Source organism: Melospiza melodia, chromosome 3 (assembly GCF_035770615.1).
Source record: "Melospiza melodia melodia isolate bMelMel2 chromosome 3, bMelMel2.pri, whole genome shotgun sequence".
Classification (NCBI taxonomy): Eukaryota; Metazoa; Chordata; class Aves; order Passeriformes; family Passerellidae; genus Melospiza; species Melospiza melodia.
In genome coordinates this window covers 66,267,314-66,289,189 of record NC_086196.1, presented here as the reverse complement: position 1 = coordinate 66,289,189, position 21,876 = coordinate 66,267,314, and the positions used below count along the sequence as shown (strand labels likewise).

At 39.3% G+C, this 21,876-nt stretch overlaps 1 long non-coding RNA gene across 1 annotated transcript in view; it reads right to left on the bottom strand.

Moving 5' to 3' along the window:
* The window catches only part of LOC134415994 (uncharacterized), an 84,030-nt gene that overhangs the window by 34,829 nt on the left and 27,325 nt on the right, over nucleotides 1-21,876 (bottom strand). The window lies entirely within an intron of this gene.

Below are 21,876 nucleotides of genomic sequence, written 5' to 3'. Positions count from 1 at the left end.
CTGGAACCACTTAGTGAGTGTGGGTACATGGGCTGATTTCCACATTGCTGCTATTGTTTTTCAGGTTTTCTCTGATTCTTTACTTGTAACTGAATGCCACATGCCTAGAGAACAGGGAGGAGACATTGATCCAAAGATCAGGCACACAAACCATCTCTCAATCTCTCATAAGATTTTTCAGGTTTTTTCTTCTGATTTTTCCCTCTCTAGTCCAAAGTATACCATCAATTTTTTTTTTTTTTTTTTTTTTTTTTTTTTTTTTTTTTTTTTTTTTTTTTTTTTGCACATAGAGTATTCTCTGGTCTTAGTTAACCAGATCCTTAGGGAGCCAGTTTTATACAAAATACAAAGCAGACACTACTATGACAGCCAAATATATTGTCTCAGAGAAGTAGCAAATAAATAGATCCCATTTGTCTTAAGGTTAATTTGGAAGATGAGGATATGTAGCAGAAGACACATCAAGTCCTATTGCAGGCTCTTGGGAAAGTTATGTTATATTAACCCAACTCCATCTGCAGCTCTGGAGCTTGAGAGCAGCAGCAGAAATGGCCAAGCAGCTTCCAGCTGAGTAAGCACACATTTTATATAGCAGCTTGTTTTAATAAAGCATTGTTCTCTCTTATGCTGAGGGTCCTAGGGCTGTAAGCAGCACAAAATCAAAAAGCCTGTGGAAAGTTTAAGACTCAAGCTTTTACCAACAATGTTTGCAAAGACACTTAAAATGGAAATCTGCCTGTCTCATGCTGAAGCATCACAAATTAAGCAAAATACCAAGCAACTTTTCAGTCTGACTAGGACATCTGCTCATTCTACCTCCCAGTCCATCTCTGAGGATAGCATTAAATAGTGAATGAGTTGAACTTTAGTCTGCTGCTGAGGTGCATGGTTAAGGACATATGAAAAAGATTTAAGTATTATTAAGAGAAAAGACCATACACATATTTTTTTTGTATTTCCACAAGAAACATAAATGAAAAGTTTAAAAACAACTTCTGGAAATATCCACATGCAAGGAATATTGAAACCATATGAGATGTGGGCATTGCCATAAGTCAAGGACACCTCTGAACACATGTAATGGCTATTCTCATTAGCCTTGATGAGATTAATTGCATCAGAGAAATTAATGAAAGCAAGTCCTATCAGTGGCATTTTTGTTGCACAGGTAACATCTGTCATAAACAGTTCAGGTCTGTGAAAGTCTCCTTTTATGAACCTTTAGTATTAGGCAAAATTACAAGAGGTTCCAGCCTAGGTGGCTGTGGTGACTCAGGCACATTTACAACATTGGCCTGGTCTGTACTTCATGTGTTCATTTTTCCATTCTCCATATCCTTGTGCTATAGGACATAAGAGGTTGAAACTCTCAGCTCCTTCCAGTCCCATCCAGTCTGAATTTAGAGCTGCAGTAGAGCAATCTGGTTGGCTTCTTGTTCCCAAGATACACCATCTTCTTTTTCTATCTGTACTTTTTTAAATAGAAAAGATTCTCCCCGCGCTTTGGGCGGATTTTTGTACATTGGTAATTCTTAACATTTTTAAGCCTATCTGCCAGCTTTTTTTCCCCCAAGTGAACTCCTGAAATGACAGCACGACTATTCTGCAGAGAAGCCACAGGGAGCTGCACCATGCTGCTTGCAGGAGCCCTCCCACCCAAGGCCTGTCTCTGGCAGAGCAGCGCAGCCTGCGCTGTCTCGCAATGACTGTTCTCTCACCGCTGCCTGCCATGGAAATCAATAACCAGCATTGCTCCTGCAGGGCAGATGCAGCGCTAGAACTGCCTGAGGAGCACCTCGCAGCCACCCCAGCCCAATGTGGGGCCTCCCACCAGATTTTATGAACAGAAGAGGGTTGGGTCTGGCTGATAATTTGGGAAAAAGATGAGAGGGGAAACCCCCAGCACAGCAGGAACTGATGTTAGTGAAACAATAGCTGGAACTCTGACTCATTGCTGAAGCAATGTCCAAACATGAGCATCAGAGGACACACTGTTCTGTAGAAAAAGCCAGCTTCTGTATAAGCTGCACACCAGGAGACCTAAAAAAGTCTTAATTTTGAAAAAGTTAAAAATCCCTCTTCACATTTTTAAAGAGTGAGATCATTATTCCCCCAGTGGTTTTAGATTTGGTAAATACATTTTGCCAGACTCCAGAAATTTTAACTGGATTTTAGCCTGTTCCTTGCTTTTCTGTTTTCTACAGTGGTAGAATACTGCTCCATAAGCAATATTAACAAGTCTCTGTATTCACTTACCATACAGTAAATTAGTGATTTAAAAGTATTTCCTGACTTAAGCTATTTGATCATGCAGAAAGTTTGAAAAGTCTGCTGAGTTCAAGAGCTCTTAGATTTGTTGAAATGCCATAAAGGAATGCTCTGTTTGGGGCAGGCAGACAGTCTGATCATGTGTGCAGTATGATCACAAAGCCAGGGGGAAAACAGAAAAAACTGAGCTCACCTGCCTGCCTAAGGCCAATATTTTTGTTTCTTAATCCAGCTCTTGCTCTCACTACCTGAATGAAATCATACTTGGAGAAAGCTTGTCCTTTAGGTCAGAGGTGCAATCACAAGACTGCCTTTTCTCCACGGGTTTTGCATTTCAGGAGTTGATGAAATAATTTCTGCCTAAGGTAAACAGGACTCAGTTCAGCTGAATAGAGGAGATTTATCCAAGATTTCAAGTGAGCACTAAGAAATGCAAAGCAGTTTAGGCAACAAGCTCAGTTTCAGAGGAAGATATTCACTGAAGAGTCTTAAGAATGAAAACACTGAGTCAAACGATTTCAAAGCCGGAATATTTTATATATGATCAGCTTAATAAATGGAAAAATGTGTAAATCTGCTCCTTCTGGAGCATTATAAAATGGCATTACATAGGAGATTGATTTCCAGAGCTCCCAGGAGTATGCACTCCTTTCCCGATTCACATGTCTAAGCACCATTAACACAGTTACCAGGGGGACAATATACATGTCAGTATAAAGTACATGATCAGAACCTTCTGAATTACAACTCCCTAATTAGTGTCCCTGTGTCAATTATCCCATTCAGGATGTCAAATATTTCATGAGGATTAAATTTCAAAATACACAGTCTCTCTGATATGTAAAATCCCAAAAGGCTGCTCAAACATATATCAATGTTATTATATCACATACAGCAGGTGAAAGATTAAACAGCCTGCCACATAGATCTACAATTTTAAAGCTACCATGCTTTTGATACTGTCTAATTTGGCTCTGCAGTTGCATCCACAGACTTTTACTTGTGGAGATACACACTGTGCCAAACAGGGGGGAAAAAAAAAGATTCAGGTTTTCAGTCAACATTTTCTTTTCCAAAATAGTGCCAGCATTGTAATTCAATACCTAAACTGAACCTCTCTGACCCCTCAATGCAAAAAAGAAAGGACAGAGGAGAGAAGGAGAGGAAGAAGAAAGGGGCTCCACAATGCCAATGTCTGAGAAATCTTTGCTTCATCGCATTCTCTTCACTGCCAGGAATGTGTGCAGCTGGGATGTGGGCATATCCAATTAGAAGCATTTAGGCTTTCAGATTAAATCAAACTTCCTCGAAGAAATATGGTAACACATTAACATTCAAGTTTTAAAACAAATTTGGCTTCCATCTATTAGAGGAAGTAGATCTCCAGGTGAGCAGAATAACACTGGGCTGATTCTGCAGGGCAGAGGAACACATCTAAATTAAAATCTCTCTGTAGTTCCCAAACTGAAGCGTTTCCAGAATGAAGATGAACTGCTGAATTAAGACCTAAAATATTTCACACCAAGGACCTCAAAATCTGACATTTTTTAAAGTTTAGTGCTTGGTTTAACTTAACCTTTCCCTGTCACTTTGCCACAGATGTCTCAATCAAAAAGTGGTTACATAAAAACGCTCTAATGAGCAAATTTACTGACTGAAACCAGAACAAAGAATCCTAATTGACTATTCAAGCAAATGCACAGAAAGCAACTTTTGAGGTTATAATTGTAAATATTGTGTCAGAAACTCAGCCCTTACAATGACACTCATCTATTTGAGAGAGAAGCAAGTATCAGCAAGCCTAATCTGCTCATTGTCATTAGAGCACACAATATGGACAAGCAACAACCCAAATATTAGTTCCAGAAATAACTAAGGAAATCATCTAAAATATCAAAGGAAAGACAATCGTGTTTGGCTACAAAGAAGCAAAATATAGCAAATAAGTTGTCTATTACAAATAAATACCCAGTCAAGGGTTTCTTGCACTCCATTTGTGCTGTAGTACCATATTGAGACATGTTAAAATAAGAGATTAGAAAGAGCCAAATGTGAAAATTCAATGTTCTAAACTGTAGCATCTTTTAAGATCACTGGTCAGACTTTAGAAGAGGAGAAATTTAAAAAAAAAAAAAAAAAAGTAAATGAAACCAGAATGCCTCAAAATGCCTAGAAGATCTTTATGCATCCATGAGCTACATTTTACCAAGCAATTTCAAGGATATTTCAAAGCCCTGAAGTAAAGCTCCTGCCCTCAATGCCCTCTGTAATCAGGAAGTTCCTTTATCCCACCACTGTGGGAGCTGTGAACCACTGAAGACAAGGACTCTTATTAGACATATGCAGAGCAAAAAGTGCAAGTGTGGCTCCTCCCTGTGCTCTCATCTCAAAGCAGACCCTGAACAAAATTCCAACACAAATAACACCAACAACCACTGACAACAAAGTATTTTCCCATTCAAATGGATCCCTTTTCCAAATTACATTTTTCTTACATTTGCTATTTCATACCAACTCTTTTAATAAAGGCAGACATCACTTTCATCCTGCATTATCCTTTGCAGCAGTGCCTAAATTCACCAGCTCATCAGTGTATACTGCGCTTTAATAAGCTGGGGTCAACCTAATTTCCTCCTCCTAGTGCTCCCTCCCCACAACTTCTTCACGTGTTTCAGCTTTACTTTGAAGTGACTTCCTTGCCTGGCATGCTAAAATCCAGAAACAGAGCGCCTATCATTATGACTGCAGTTCATGCCCTGACTAGTCACAGCAGAAGGAGAATTAGACTATAATCTCCTAAAAAATGTAGAATCTGTAAATCAAAACCAACCAGCTTTTTGGCATGTAGATCAATGAACCCATGTGGGGGTATGAAAATCCAAGAAACTCTTCTAAGGTAAAGTCAGCCTCAGTGTATGAATTTGTTCAGCTTGGATTTTTTCCTCTCCTCTGCCCCTTTATGCCTCAAAATAAGTGTTCAGAAAAGTTTTTATCGCATCCTACAAAACAGCAGCTTTTGCTGGATCAGAGGACAAAACAGGCACAAACAAGTTTAGAATACAAGCAGTACAGAAGTTCACAACAACCTACCTAGTTGTGCTACCCCACCTAGTCTTGATGGTAAGGATGTTTGCATTTCTTTGCTCTAAATATAAAAACAAACAACAGTGGTGGCTCTTCTAATCAAAGGAGTATTAACATGTTGCCAAGAAAATTTACAATGCATTAAAACATTGACACAAACCCTAGAGTTATTTCACTGAAGTTATTCACACACTACTATAGCCATGTACAAAATATATTTGGACAGAGTCAAAGGAATGGACTTGAGCCTGATAGAGTAACATAAAGGTTTTTGGCACAGAATAATAGTTTCCACAACATAGTGGCGGTTTCTACTTGCAGAAGTAAAGCCCTATCATGCTGACTGATATGTCATCATGCACAGAACTTAACTGGGATAGCCCAAGTCTCACTGACACTTTACAATCTAAGTTACTTAAAACCTCACAGGTGTACAGGGAGCTCACTTCCAGTAGCACAAGGGAGCCTAAACATAATCCTCCAAATAAGTGTCCATAAGGACCAAATTTTTCCTTATCCACCCTAATCAAAGATGCTGAATCAAAGGCTTATGGAAAAGAGATTTAAAGTAAAAATTTTTCTCTGTAGTCCTCTTTGGTTTATCAGCTTTGATGCCTGCCAGGTTCCTCAGAGTTTCTGGGGTTTTCCCTAATGGCTGGAATGCTCTGGGAGGGGAGAAGGTGACAGAGGCCGATCTGCTGACCACATACACCCAATATGTGCTTCCTAAGTCTTCCTCTTAGTGACATTTCCAAAATGGAAAATTAACAACTACCATAAACAAAAAAATCTGTAATCCTAACTGCTCTTTCGACTCAATTTTTCATGCCAGTGTGGACCAGTGTGGAAAGAGAGGGCCTCCAGAGTATCAGCTTCAGTAGATGGGGACGCACAGGATAGCATGAAACAGTTGGAAGGCCAGGTTTAAACATGTAACCTGAAACACTGGAAACTAGAACTCACAGCGGGTCTTAGCAACAAAATCAACAATATAGGCAGCCCATGACATGTGATCACCAAAGCAGAAGCAAGGTTGCTTAAATATAGCCTCTGTAGGTACTGGAATATTTCTGAGAAGTACACATCAAGTGCGAGACAGATGCTACCAATAAGTAGAGCTTTAGACATTTATTTTTGTATTAAAATATCCAGCTATATTTATCTGAAAGACTTAACCATACCATTCTTGTCAGAAAGGTATGCAAGTTACTTACTGCTGTCTAGACAAAAAGATTTAAAACTGGAAAAGATAAAACCTTTGTAAAGGAACATGGAAAAGTGCTTTATGAATCCATGAGAAGAGCAGTATCTATGCACTTGAGTCCCCAGAGCTCTGGTTTTAAGAGCTTTCTCTGTTGGGGAATTTAGTATATTCACTATTTCATAAACAGTTTCCTAATGCTTGTTCTTGAACCTAAATTGTTTGGTTTTAGGGGCAGAGGTTAGTAAGTTATGAAAACTCTAGAAAGCTGGGAAAATCAATCAGTCTTACAGGCAGGAGTGTTGTCTGATGATCATCTGACACTTTTGAAGTTGTGGCCACGGTGTGGTGAACCACTTCAAACTAGGATATAAAGATATGAATCATCTACAGTGAGTAAGCTGTCCCACTTCCAAATTTCCTGAAAAAAAAAATCCAGACTACCTGGACACTCACCATAAGTGTTTGGACAGCTTTAAATGATCCTGTGATCTCAGTGAAGAAAATGTTCTTGAAATGAGTTACATGTTTCACCTCTATTTATAGCATAACCATAAACCAGACCTGCTAAACAGAGGTTTCCCAATCTCTGCTACAGATATTTGGTACCATGTGGTGCATAAAGCTGGAAGGAAGCAGCATACAAAAGAGTTACCACAGACTTCAAGGAGCAGAAAGGTATGAAGAATTTCACAAGCTTCCCTAAATATTCAGAAACCAATATTTTTTTTGGATGGTGCAAATATTTCTCCACCACTACACCCTTTAAGCATTTAATCACCAGCCTAAACAAACAGACTGAGAGCAGCGTTCAAGTAACACTCCAGAACATCAAACCCCTGCCAAGAGAGAGAGCTCTGGATAGGCACAGGAATGAAATTGATAGAGTTGGTTCCTTGATCACCCCACGGGCATTGCACAGAGGGAATAACCAAAGAGAAAGCCCAGGTGAGGAGAAGTCAGTGTGCTGGCTTTATACAGCTCCTGTCTCCCATGGTGCAGGGAGCAGGGCTGAAGCTCAGGTCATGGACACAGGGCTCAGCAGTGCCCAGAACACAGTGCTCCTCTGGGTCCCTTCCAGCCACGAGCTGGGCAGCTGCACTCCAAACAGCAGGAGTGTCTATAAAGGTGGCATGATTCAGTCATCTCTCTTTTCCAAAAACTTTCCATGGGCAATTGAGTAAGAACTAGCTTTGCTGAATACTCACCCTTATTCTCTGAGTAGATCAAATCACTTCAGAAGCTACAATTTATATTATTGTACTCAAACTAACTTGAAAGAGGAGTCTTAAAATAATTCCTAGTATAAGTCAATATAAGTTAAACCAAATTCACACAGCACGAATGCTCAGCAAAAACTTCACAAAATTGAGTTCTTTTACCCAAGTAAGTACTGCTGTCATTGACTAGGAATTTTTCCTGTGATTCACTAAATCTCTTAATGGAGAAGAGAATTTGAATTTGAGATAAGCAAATTTGAGATAAGCAAAGGTGCAAAACTTATTCCTGTCTTGATACAAAATTATAGTTGAGCTGCAAAGTACTTTAAAAGGTCATTTTGTTTGTCCTTAAGGCAGAATCAATCTTTGTGTCACTTTTTACAAATGTATGTTCCCAATGATTGGGATTTCATCACCTCTCCAGGCTTGGCTATGTTTATATTTACAAAGGTTTTCCTAACTACTATTCTGACTCTCCCCTGGTGTAATTTAGCTTGTTCTTTCTTATTATATCTGCCATGAAAACAAAAAGAACATATTACTCCTTTCTTCCTTACAACAGTATGGTTCTTTTACATCTTAATTATCACCCTGACCCTTCCATCTTTTTTTTGTGTGTGCTTAACAACTACAATTTTTCAAGTTCTCCTTGGCTACAGTGCTCCAGAGTCCTTACCAGTATAAATTCCTAGATTACTTCTGCAGGCTGCATTCTGGTTTTCATATACATACTAGCTGGCCACTTAGCTTTTTAATAATTCATCAACTCATGTTTAATTTGATTCACATTCCCAGATCTTTTCCAGAGAACTGCTGTCTATTGTATTACCCAATCCTGTATCTGTGCAGATTATTTCTGCCTAACACTTTGCTTTTGTTCCTATTGAACTTAATCCTATTTTTTTCAGATGATGTCTCCAATTTGTCAAAATCATTTGGGATTCTAATTCTGCTTTCCACATGTTCAGAACCACCCCCCTCTCCTGTCATATGCAAATTTACTGCATAGAATATTATTCCTTTATTCAGATAATTCATGAGAATATTTAACAATATTTAATTGAGAACAATCCCCTGTAGAATCTCCTCAGTGTATTTCAATTAAACAATAGAATGAGGTCACTATCATCTATTTTCTATTTTAATCCAATCTTGCATTTACTCATAAGACTTAATTTCCTTAACTTTCTGGTGAGAGAATCATTTAAAATAGTTCCAAAATTTAAGTAACATAGGAGCTGGAGTCTTAGTCTTTCCTGTGGACCTGTGGACCTCATCAGAGCAGGAAGCTAGTTTACTTTTCATAATTTAACAAGTTATTAGATATTCCCCCTGTCCATGCTGTATTGTATTTTCTTAGGAATGTTTAGAACATTTGGAATTTTTTCAGAGGGATTTTGATGATTTTCTCATTGAGTATAAACCAACAATCAGATATTGCCATGGCATAGCATACAAATTAATTTTATCAAAAACACTTTTGAATTCCTCGTCAGCAAAAAAAATTCTTCAAATATTCACTGTTATGGGGGCAGAATCTGTAAGAGGTCTTGAGTAGGCATTGAACCATACATCTCATATAAGTGATGTATCTCATAGATCAGCATAGTAGAAACATCCCCGTGTGCTGATTTATGTCTCAATGCCTCAGTGTGGGCTAAAGGCCCCCACAAAGTGTATGGATACCATGTGGTAGTGAATCAGTTATGCTCATTCGGATCACACTCAAAGCACTTATGTCATATTGTTGACTCTTCAGCCACCTGCTCTTGACAAGGAGGTCTGGCACACAGTCTTTGGAGCATACTTGATTTGCTCCAGTCATGCCCTGTTCTGACTATAAAGTATATTGTCATCGTTTTCATATTAATATCTTTTGAATAGCCAGCCCTATCTGTACATATGCATAAAGGAGATGGAAAAGGTGAAGAAGACACATGGTTTCTTTGGAGGAATAAGTTCTGTGCATCAGTCAGATGGTATAGGCTACCTAAATACACATCTGTCAAATGAAAATTGAGTTAAAAATGAAGTGGCACGACATCCCTGATCAGATTTACTACTAAAATAGATGATGTACTTTTTAATCCTATGACAAGTCATGTGGAAGACCAAGAAGCATTCAGATGTAAGAATTACCCTTGAAAATAAAGAGGTTGAATTATTATATTTTATGAAAAATAAAATACAAATGCACAATATACATAACTCCTGCTTCCAATCCACACATAACAATTAAAACAAAATCCTCACTAACCCTAACAATGGTTACTATAGTCATTCCATGTCTAGGTATGGGGGGTTTCTGCATTAATAGGAGAGGAAAAAAACATAAACAGTAATTGTTTTAATGAGCCACATGAGAAAATAAATCAAACTGTAGATCAGTATTTACAGGATCTATTGTACTTGGTCAAGAATATTACTGAAGTTTTCTGCTGGCAGATGATTTTGTGCAAAATGTGTTCCTAGAAGAGCATCTTCACTTTTGAAATGATGCTTGAAAAACAGAAAATATAATTTCACAAGTTGTTTGGGTAAAGATTTTCTTTCAAGTAATCTAATTTAAAATTAAGTTATTCCAGATTTATAATAAATAGCTCAAGTGAAAAAAATATTGGCTTTCATACATAGCACATGAGGCCCTTGCTGGCCGTTCACTGCTGGTGTCATTTATGATGTCTCTGCAAAGAATTGGATATTTATGGGGTTCTCTACTTGCAAATTTATCCAGTCTCAATTGTTAGATATCTATCACCCCATAATCTCATTCACTCAGGATTAAAACTTCTTCCTTTAAAAGTATAATATATTCTTTATGGATTTTCAGTAATGGAGGGGGGGAAAAAAAGGGAAAAAGAGTAATTGTACTTGAGACTGGAATTGAGACCAAACACATTTATCTGCAGAACTGTTTTGTTGAAGATGTATGAATTTCAAAATTCAATAAGTATGGACCTGGAGACAGAAACATCTCGAATCACAAATCAAAACTACTGAGGTCTTTAAGAAATATTCATGTTAGGCATGGCCTACAGGACTATCAGTTGCTTCATTTTTGAGATCAGGAGAAGTTTGCCTGTCAGGAGCAATGACAGCACAAAAAGGAAAATAATCTCAGTACAATTACCAGTCCTGGGTATTAAAGACAAACATATTTTCATGTAGCTATGATTAATGAATATTAGCACAGCTAATATTCTGGTCTTTGTCTAATAAAATTTAGCAACTAGCAAAACTAGAAAATTGTAATGAGATCATTTGTTACTATCCCTTCCCTCTTTTCACCCTTTTACTGTCTACCTGTAAAAGGTTTAGATGCAGTGGTTTGTGTGAACTTCTTGAAGATGACATCCTACTGAACAATAAATGGACAAGAACTGACTGATAAAAAAGCTGCATACCTGCTTCTTAGTGACTGTCTAGAGCTACAGTGGAACAGGGCAACTGTGTTTTTCCCTCACAGTCCCCCCGCCCCATCCTGAAATCAAACCAAGCCTTAAGGCAATTTCCTGAAATGGCACTTTTAGCTAATGGGAAAGTATATTATAGGATGCAGAGAGAACCTATAAATGGTAACAAGGCTGAAATTCTCACTCTGAACCCCCATAACCTGTTGTTAATCTAGACACTGAGGAAATGGTGGTATGATGATAATTACTCCTCTGTTCCTCCAAAGGAAGTGCTGCATGGTACACTTTAAATGGAAGGAAAGAATATTGTCTTTTTAGTATTTTTATCATGCATTGTTAAGCCACTGTATTCCTGTGGTGCATCCAACTGTGGTGAAGCCAAGGGCTCTGTCTACCTGATGAATCTTAAGTGGGCAGCAATTTACAGTACATGGGACTGATGAAATTTCTTCCAGTGTAGGTACTCCTGGTTCCTGTATTCCAAATACTTGCAGCAAGAAAAAATATATCCTTCAGAAAAATATCAGAGCTGCAAAAAATTTTCCATGCGGCTGGCTTTCCACTGATTTCAGCAGGCAATGGGAAAAGATCTAGATGATGTTATTAAACAGCAAAATTTCACTTCTGTGTACTTTTGGGGAAAAAAAACCCTCATCAACAGCTGAAAATTCCTGAGGTTCACCAAGACCAGAAAAGGAAGGCTCACATAAAATGGGGTTAGAGAGGACTTCAGATCATGACCCATGCTGCGTGAAATGACATTGAAACTCGCTGTTTGCAGCCTCCCTCATGTTGTTTCTTTTCTCAATAGGATTTGAAAAAAAATAACATGTATTTTCAGTGTACATCTACTGAAAGTTTTCAGCCACACAGCATTCTAAGTATCTTTCTTTTAAAATTAATTAAAGTATTAAGTACATAGACAAAGGGACTATTAATGTAGGTCAGGATAGGCCTATATTAACTAGGGTGCGCATGCCAAATATAACCAGTAGTGAGAGTGTCAGAAATGCACTAAAGTCAAGTCTTGTGTGGTTTATAATTATGTTTGTCCACTATAGAAAGCACTCATGCTGTGAGAAGGTCACACAAGTCTTAGCCAACAACAAGTCACAGTGCAATAAGGAGTCTGCTCTGCTTTGGTTCTGCCCTGAGCTGTTCAAATCTGTCTGCAGTGAGAGCATGGTGTGGTGTGTCAGAAGACTGGAGAAGCTTTACTTCACAGCAGATTTTATTGCCTGAAGCATGTATGTGGTTTGTAAGCACAAATGCCTTTCCTCACTTTTCTATGAAGACACCTGCAAACAGTGAGGTGAAAACAATCCAAGGATCCTCAGGTCACAAAGCACACACAGATGCCTACTCTCCACTTCCAGTAGGGTGACCCAAGTCCCCTCCAAGATGAGTCTTGAGCCATGAGTAGAATCTTTCCTTCATTTTGGAAGATTATCCCTTACCCTTAGCCAAACTTCTATAGGCATCTTTGATCCAGAGGGTGAACTGCAAATCCTGGAAGATCAAAGTTATTCTTAAGATTTGAGTTACTCTTGTTTCTTCCTCTGAATCAAAACACTGGAAAGTAGTTCATTCCTCTTTTTGCTCCTGTAAATTTGCTTCTTCCCATGGAGACAGATGAGGTGGCTGCAGACAGAATTAGACAGTCAAATGTTTTGAATGTGATTTGTGCAGCCAGCTCTGCTCTCAGGAATCCAGGGCAGCTAATCTTGAAACGAAAATGAGCACATCCTTCAGAATCAAATACCTGGCATGAGTTATGCAGTTTAAGCTATCTGCCATTGGTTCCAGCCTTAATAAACTAATCTAGAAAACAGCTTGCTTTCCCAAACTTGATGCTTCTCAGTCTTTTTGTCTGAATAGCTGTAACACGTAGTGGGGACATAATTGCAGAATCATCATAGATTTAGGAGATAGGAATTCCTAAAACTAAAATTTTAATCATGGTAATTGACACTTTATGTATTTTTCTACAAAGCGTTTAGTCTCATTATGTTTTACAGTTTTACAAATACCACATAGACTATTATAAATAACAGAGAAAGACTGTGCTTAAGAGATTGCCTGCAGGTGGCTATCATGTGAGCAACAGACACATTATTGAAACAAATCCTCTTTGCACATCTATGTCAGAACAAGAAACATTAGAATATTTAGATTCTTTTGTTGGCTAAAACCCTCTAAGGTATCCAGCTCCCCAGTTTCTGGCCTGTAGTGAAGACAAGTTACTGTCTTCTAAAATTTTTATGGGCTACAATCTGTCTCTCAGGACAAACAGTTCCTTTTGCAGGTCAGAATCAAAACCTGTTGCATTAAATTTTACTTGCTGTTGCCATGCCAACATGCTCTCTTTGCTCACACTTCATTTTGCACTCTGAATGGCATGCCTAATAAAAAATCAGGACTTTCCATTTTAGCCATCTCAAATGTACATCTGGACTCCATCCCAGACTGTAGGTTCCTTTAGGAAATATTCTAACTCCAGTTAAAAATATAGTTCTTAACTATTTAAAGGTGGCTAGGCAAAATCTCACAGCAGGACTGAATTTTAACAGAAAACACTTTGATAGGAAACTAATATTCATATTTGCTGTCATTGTGGAGTTTGGTAAATCACTAGGGCAGAACATGAAGTTGTTTTCCATCATGAAGGTTGCCTATATAAACTTTAGGCAAACTGTGGGAAAACAAGAAAGAATCCTGCATCTAGCAAAGAATCTATAGGAAAAGATGAGCTATGCAGACAGCATGGGTGCACTGGAGAGCAATACAATTGCTGAAATGTGAAAATGTCTGAAGTTTGCCTTGGTTGATGGTGTAAAATCTTGTTCAGCTAATTCCACCATGGGCAGCCTGTGATGGTGTCTTACTGCAGACACAGGCTGAGCTTTTCTGTTCCCAGCTCATGCTTGGTGTTAGGGAGCAGGGCTGAGGCACAGGAATGCTGCCCAGAGCATTCCAGTGGGCAGGGAGGCACTTTGCTTTGTCCCTCACCAAGCTTTACCCCAACCAAAGAAAACAAAGAGCAGGTTTTGAAGACACTGTAAACTTCGCCCTCACAGTTGGAGGCAGAGTGAAGCAGTGGCAGCCAGCAATAAGGGACAGGCAAGAAGAAAACAAAAAGTGATGGAGAGAGACAGCCGCAGCACAAAGGGTTCATTCTGCGCCTCTATTAAGAAGTCTGAAAATCCCCTGCTGGGGAAAAGAAACCATTAAAATGTTCATTAGAAAGAATATTACCTTGGGCATTTAATATTTATTGCAAGTCTTTATAAGCCATTACTCTTGGGATGTATTCCAGTAAGTCCTCATGTACTCCCTGTCCTGCTCCAGTCTGTCAGCAGACCAAGCATCCCACAGCAAGTGCCAGTGATGCTCTGTGGCAGTGGGATGCTCAGTTTACCAGGAGGTTTCTTTTACATACACAGCTATTTGAGCTTTTGTAGCTGAATCCACAGAGTATTTAATTTTAGATTATCTAAAGGAAAAAGTTACAACAACTAAAAATAAAAGTGAATGTACACCACACAGTTTTTTCAGCAGTGCCCGTGGTTTTAAGAAGAATAAAATAACACTGGAAGTGCTGGTCATGTACACAGCACCCAACCCACAGCTCCAGCTATGTGCCTGCAGTAGCTTCTCAGCCCCAGAATATGAAATCCACTACCTGTCTCCCCCCTAGTGCTTGCTTGTCTTGTTTTTACCTTTCCAGAATTTGCCTGTAACACAGCTCTTCATTCACCATTTGAAATACAGAGCAGTTTGAAAACACAAATTACATATTAAGGTTATATATTTCTACCTGCACAGCATGAAAGGCAAACACAAAAGACTGCCAGGAGGCTGCACACGTACCTCTACTTTCTCATTTCTTACTGGACATGGATATCAACTGACAGCATACAAGGTTTCCTTTTGTATATTGATTTATGTATTTCCTAAGGCTGACACACCACCAAGCATTCTCCCCACATCCTCTCAGATCCTACTCCAGGGAGCATGGCCTGCTGGAGCATGACTTTTCCAAAGGTTCTCCAGTCCCAGTATATAACCATGTCTGCCACACTGCTCCAGCTGAGTCTGCCATTAGCTGATGAAGACTCCCTTATACAGCAAATGCTGCCAGAGTGCCCATCTGAAATGGAATAGGAACAGCTTTAGAAATTTCTCAGCCTTATTTATTATGTCACTCTGCAATTACAGAAATATTCCTATCAGCTGGTGCTCATTTGAATGAACACTTAGACTCAAGATAATTCAGAGGTGAAAAATAACTTCATATTCTCTAAAGAGAACCTTCAATTGGTCATACTATCACTTGTGACCTGCACATTTTGAGAAAGTTAGGTTTAACCACTTAGTAGACACTACAAATAGACTAACCCAACTCTAAAGATATTAGAAGGGGAGCAAACTGCTTAGAGAAATTAAATCCACAGTGCACCCAAATCTAAAGCATTTGATACAAAATCTCTATGCATTTGATATCCTGATCTTCCTAAATTAGGAAGATTGGAGACATCCAGTATCAGAGAGACAAAATTTCACATAAATCAAATCTCCTCTACTGATCTAATTCTGTTGCTTTCCCATAAGAATTCCTGCACTCAGGAATTCTTTAGTTATGAGAATGAGAACTAGGCTGTCCAAACACATCATGCAGCCTTGATGATATACAATGAACGAGCAATATATAAAATGTTAAACTTTGCTTTCATTCTGGGCCAGCCAACAGAGCATTAAACCTTGCAGTGATTCCTTTGCCAAGCCATTGTTAGACACAGTTAACATCAAGTAAATACTGATACAGTAAGGTGTATTTCCATGTCTTCAGTCACTTATAACATTAATATAGGGAATAAAGAAAAGACAGGCTAGAGTATAGTGTGATGAGACACACGCATAGTAAGTCGTAGGTATGTTTCTCCTTTACTCATTTGCTACAGGGTAGATTCTGAGGAAACTTTTTCTCAAGGTACTTTGGGAAAAAAATGCTGTGGTTTTCAACCAATACCATTTTATTCAGTTTTTCTTGTACTTAGGCCCACTTAGTCATAACTGTTGATTTGACAAAATTCATTATTTTCCTTGAAATAAGAAGAACTACTTTTGCTATTGCAAAATAGATTTTTTACTGGATTTTCTTTCACTGCACTGAGCCTGAACACAATGTCCTAGGCATATAAACAAAAAGGATTGCAATTACCTGGCAATATGGCATTAACAAAGGAGTAAAATTTATTTTCACATTAATTACACAACAAGAATTGTGTTGTTACAGTTTAGCTTGTGGAGTTGGGGGGAACAAGTTGGTTTTTTTCATCTCTCTGTCATAGAAGGAATTACTCTAAACATTTTCTATCTTCCTTCTTAATGAACGTGTATATTATAAAAGACAGAAATTCTATTTTTTTCATTTTAAAATGTATGAAAATTTAGTCAAGGTTAAGATTTATAAAAACATCAAACTCAACAGACTGGGGAGAAAGAGAATACTTTCCATTATTTCATCTTCATCATCAGACAGGACACAATTCCTAAATTCTGGTGTTCTGTTCTCTCCATACATTAGCTGCTGTCAGTCGGCCAAGTGCAGCTGGAGTGTAAGAACTTCCCTTGACATATGTTAATTGATCTCTTTGCCTAAGAACCTAGGGATATGATACATGCTTCTGGTACATGGAAACCAGAGTCAATGCAATATAATACTGTAATGAGGAAAGAAACAAGGAATTTCTGTCTAGGGTGAGATTCTGTAAGTTACTATTTGCAACTTGCCCACTGTTAGACTCTGGCCCTCCCATGTTTTTTAAAAGAAGGAGTGACTGCACAAAGATCTCTCACTCTCTGCAATAATCCCACAGTATTCACAGGTATCATCAGTTGTAAAATACTAGTTATATAGTAGATATCTATCCCTTCTGTGTGCCATAGGAATCCTTGGCTAGAGACAGATGTCTACTCTGTGTGTTTTCAATAGATTTCCTCTATTACACCTCCCAAAGTTACTTGAAAGAATTAAATATTCTCACTTCCTCCTAGGTAAATCAATCCTGTGTTTTTCCTCCTGGAGTTTATTGTCTTTTTCTGTATTCTGTTGAGACTGAGGTCAATGGTTCTGGTCTCTGTTTCCTCCCCAGCTACCCCAACCCAGTGCCACCTTTCCAGGCAGGAAAACCCCAAGTGACGGTCAGCGCAAAGTGAAGGTCAGAGATTTCCCTGGCTGTCCTTCAACGCCTTCCCGCAGCAGCCTGAGTCAGCAGGCAGCTCCTCACAGATTAGATCTGCCTGCTCTCCGGAGAGCACGCACTAAACATAAAACTTCATGACTGATGACTCCTCCTTCATGTGGATTCCAGTCATTTCTAATCCAGTCCTTCACCCTAGCACAATCCTTTTCTTCACAAAGTGTTAAATTATTTTCTCTTTAAGCTGGTTCATGTCCTATACTAGGTAGGATAGGATGTGAACCAGCTGAAGTAGGTCTGAACAGAAATTTATATCCATTTCACTTCAGTTAATTCCTATTTGAATAGCAAACAATTAAAATTTTATTCACTTTTAACAGTTGGTCGTTCTCTTCAATCTTTTAGCCCATCTGTAAAAATTCTGAGTCAATTCACATTTCACAACAGTTTATGTTGTTCTTAAGCACAATTTTCTGTTCAGACTCCTCCCACATAAAATATTTTTCTGGAAGTGAGAAGATTTGTTTTAAAACTGTAAATTTCAACCTTTGAAACTGAGTATTGATTCTCATTTCCAATTATCTAACACAAGTCAGTTTACAGCCTTCAAAAAGTGTGTCTTCAGCATTCCCTGATATTCAGTGGAATTGCTGGTGACAACAGGATATAAGCTTTGACCAAGAGAGCAGTCTTAGTCTAAAGGCAGTTTTGAAGCAGATGGTTACCCAGTAATAAATATGAGATGCAAACAGAGCTCAATTATAAGGAGAAGGCTGGCTGACAAAATAAGTAAAATGCAGAGTTTTGCTGCAAGGCTTGGGTGATTCTCATGCAAGGTCAATAGATGGAGAACATGAAGGTCTCTGCAGCATTTTTCTGGAATTTCCTTGTTTGCTAGCACAAGTTCAACTGAGACAGACAAAACCACTGTCACTTCAAAGCACCATTTTTTATCTACAGCCACATGATGTACCCTGGAGCATACAGCCTCATGATCCAGGCACTCCTGAGGACACCAGACACCTGCCCTCAATTTCCCCGGGTCAGTGCTGCCTGCACTTCAGTGGGACTCATGGTGATGTTATGTTCACTTCTGCTGCCAGGCCCAGCTGCCAGGGCAGGCTGGCAAATTTCAGCCCAGGTGGCCATGCCTGTGTGACCACACAGGTGCCATGAGGATGGGGTTCCCAGCAGCCAGGGGCTGCCTCAGCTGGCCAAGCTGCTGAAGGAAACACTAAGTGGAGGAGTGTGTCAGGAAATCATCATTTCTCCCAGCCACAAATAGTCTTTAAACTCACTGCTCATCACAGGAAATACTTATTAACCCTTTCTGTGTTCAGGGCTTTCTCACATCCTTTTGGGTGAGGATGTTCAGTTCAATTTAACTTCTTTGTTCCAAGAAGCCAGTGTCACCATTGACTTTAAAGTTTAGCACAGAGGACAGAAGACTTCTGAAGGAAACAGGCAATCAGAACCTTATACCCACAGTGCTCTTAGGATCTCAAATCCATATATACCTTACTCAGCAGAAAACCCCAGAGCTCTCCCAGGTAAGCCTCAGTTGTTGTCTGAGGTGAAAGATACATCTCTGAACATTTGGGTGGCAGCTCTCAATGTTGCACCACCAGCACTATCCACATCCCTAAATGGAGGCAGCCACAGCTGCTCATTTCTGTGCTCAAACCACCTCTATCACCATGAACAGAACTACCAAACCCAAACTTTCAGGAGATGTCAAATCAGGAAAGCCCATTTGTGACTTCTGATGGTGCTTTCACCATGTCAGGACATTCAATCTTGCCAAAATACTATTACTTCTGAGTACTTAAGTACTTTGAATACTACTTGAAAAGAAATTATTTATGAACTTGTGTCTCTGGGCTTTCAGAAGCCATGATGACTACAGATAGCCTTGCAAACTTTCAACTTGAACTGAAATTTATGCATCTGAGTCTCACTTAAGGGGCTTGAGTCTCTCCCTAACCCAGTACAGATGAGCTTGTTTATGGCTAAGAACTCTACATGGCCTTGTAGGTTAAGCAATGTCAAATGTCTTTCCTATCAAAGGGGTGGAGCAGCCCTGACACAGATGTAGTGTGGGTCAGCTAGCATTTGGGAGAGTGCCAGGTTGCATATAATTCCTAGACACAGCTCAGAAGTTAGTTAGCATAGGCCAGAGACTGCTTCCAAAAGTCAATTTGGTAATTTTAAGTGTGGAAGGGTTCAACAGTATGGATAACAGATCCTGCCAGTTGCAAATATATTTAGAGTTAAACCCTCTAACATGGCAGTGAGGGCCAGACACAGAAATCCTTTTGTGTCTCAGCAACTATGTCCCACAGTCCAAGTCAGCAAAGCAAAGAGAAAAAAGTATATGTGTATTTGTTACACAAAGAAGGTTTGTCCTATGCTGGGAACTTTCTGTTCTTGGAGACAAAAAAAAAATTAAAATTCTGCTAACGACTGGACATACCATACTCTTAAGCTATAGAGTTGCACTTGTAAAATGGAAACACAGGCTCACAGCTGATAAATAGCCAGAGAGAGCATTCACCAAGCTGATTATAAATATGTGCTCAGATAGCTCAGGGACTCTGAGGATTGAAATCATGAGATACTCTACATGGCAACACGGTTATTTAAATACCTCCTCTTCCACAGGGAGTTCAACCATTATTCAAAGAGAGGAAGCATATTCACTCCTGAGTGCTCCAGACATGGGACAGTTAAGAAAAGTTTTCTGAACAAATGAAGCATTTGGTATCCTACAGGGACATGGAACACCAGCTTCTGTCCCAGCCTCAAAACTGACTGTACCTGAATGAACAGGGGCTGAAAGGTAACTGGGTTCATAGACAGCAGCATTTATTGAAGCCTGTCACTCCCTCTCAAGGGTTACTTATGAAGGTTAACAACTTTATATTATGGCAATAAATACAGCTGACAGCAAGAAAACAATTAGATTAACATATAAACAGTGGAGGCTATAATGCTATTAAAAGGGACATTCAAGGAAACTGCAACCATTGCTACAGCTGTTTTGGAAAGTCTCTCTTTGGCAAAACCTGCTGGATTGTCATTCTAAATGTCTGTGCTTCCCATGCTGGTTTCCTGAGGAAGGGTTTGTGGACGGACTTGTTTATTTATGACATTTTTTTTACCCCTCTTAGCTGTAGCTGTGGATTCCCCTGCCTTGTGAAAGCAGTTATTAGTTGCCTTTTTTGGCTAGGAGAAATCAGTAAAGAAACTGGCTCTTGTCCAAACGGTTCCTGGAATTTTCTACCAACCTTGTGTAAGAGCTTCATAAAGTCAAATTCAATTTTATGTAAGATTTGTTCGAAGGCCATAGGTGCTTTGTGAGAACAAAGAGCAAAAGGGCTGAAATTATGTCTGCTGTTCTGGAGTAAATCATACCAAATGAAATTCACATGGAACTCACTAAGGTCATCATCCTCCAACTGGAGAAAGACCGCCGGTATCGGACCCCGTCATTTTAAATGTGAACCAAAGGAAATCAGCATCACCTACATACACATACCCTGACGCTATTTTGAAGGCAAGTTCCTTGGCTGTGCCAGCCTAAAGCAGCAATAAACTCCCACAAAAACAATGGACAGTCACAGCACTTATGACCTTCTGTCCCTCTAGTGTTGACCTTTTTTTCTCTGGGAAACAGAAAGCAACCTTTTCTTTAATGTTTTAAAAACAAACACTTCATCACAAATGCCTCTCCCTCCAGAGGAAGGCATACAGAGCAAACACCTAATGGACTTTAGTCACGTTATTTAATATGCCACTAGAAGAAGAACAGATGCTACAGCAAAAAGCGCATTCTGAACCCAGCATAAAAGCATAAAACATAGTAAAATATTACCCCTTCAGAAGATATTTATGCACTTGGCATTGAACACACGAAGCTTAACAAAATACCGCCTTACGCAGAGCGCAAGTCCTATTTATAGAAGTTTTGTCCCTGACAAAATTATCCATCATTTTCTTAAGTCTGCATTTCTGTGCTGATTTTCAGTCACATCCATAATGTCAACAGTTGGTCACCCACAAGTGCTATACACAGCACAACCACCTGAATGCTGTTGCTCTGATCCCTAATTATGGAGTTTGGCCTCTATCATTACACACTCATTGGGTGAGAGCCATGCAAAGTGCTTATTTCTCATTTCAGCTGGCTGGAAGGACTTGCCCATTCCTGACAATCGTCTGCTCTGACTAAATTACAACCCCTCCTCATGCTTCAGGATATCAGGAGTTGTGCAAAGGTTAGAAAAGCACCTACAGCTTGCCCACCTCCTCAGGAACCAGAACAACAAGTTGACATCAGCCCAGCGCTTCTTGCTGTGGTATGTTCACATGCTGGCTGATACCAGATTCAATTTAAGATCTTGTTCTTCAGATCAAGGACTGGGCCTCATATATCTCATGTACTACCTTGCTTGACAGCTTACCATGACCTAGCATGACAGCTGTGG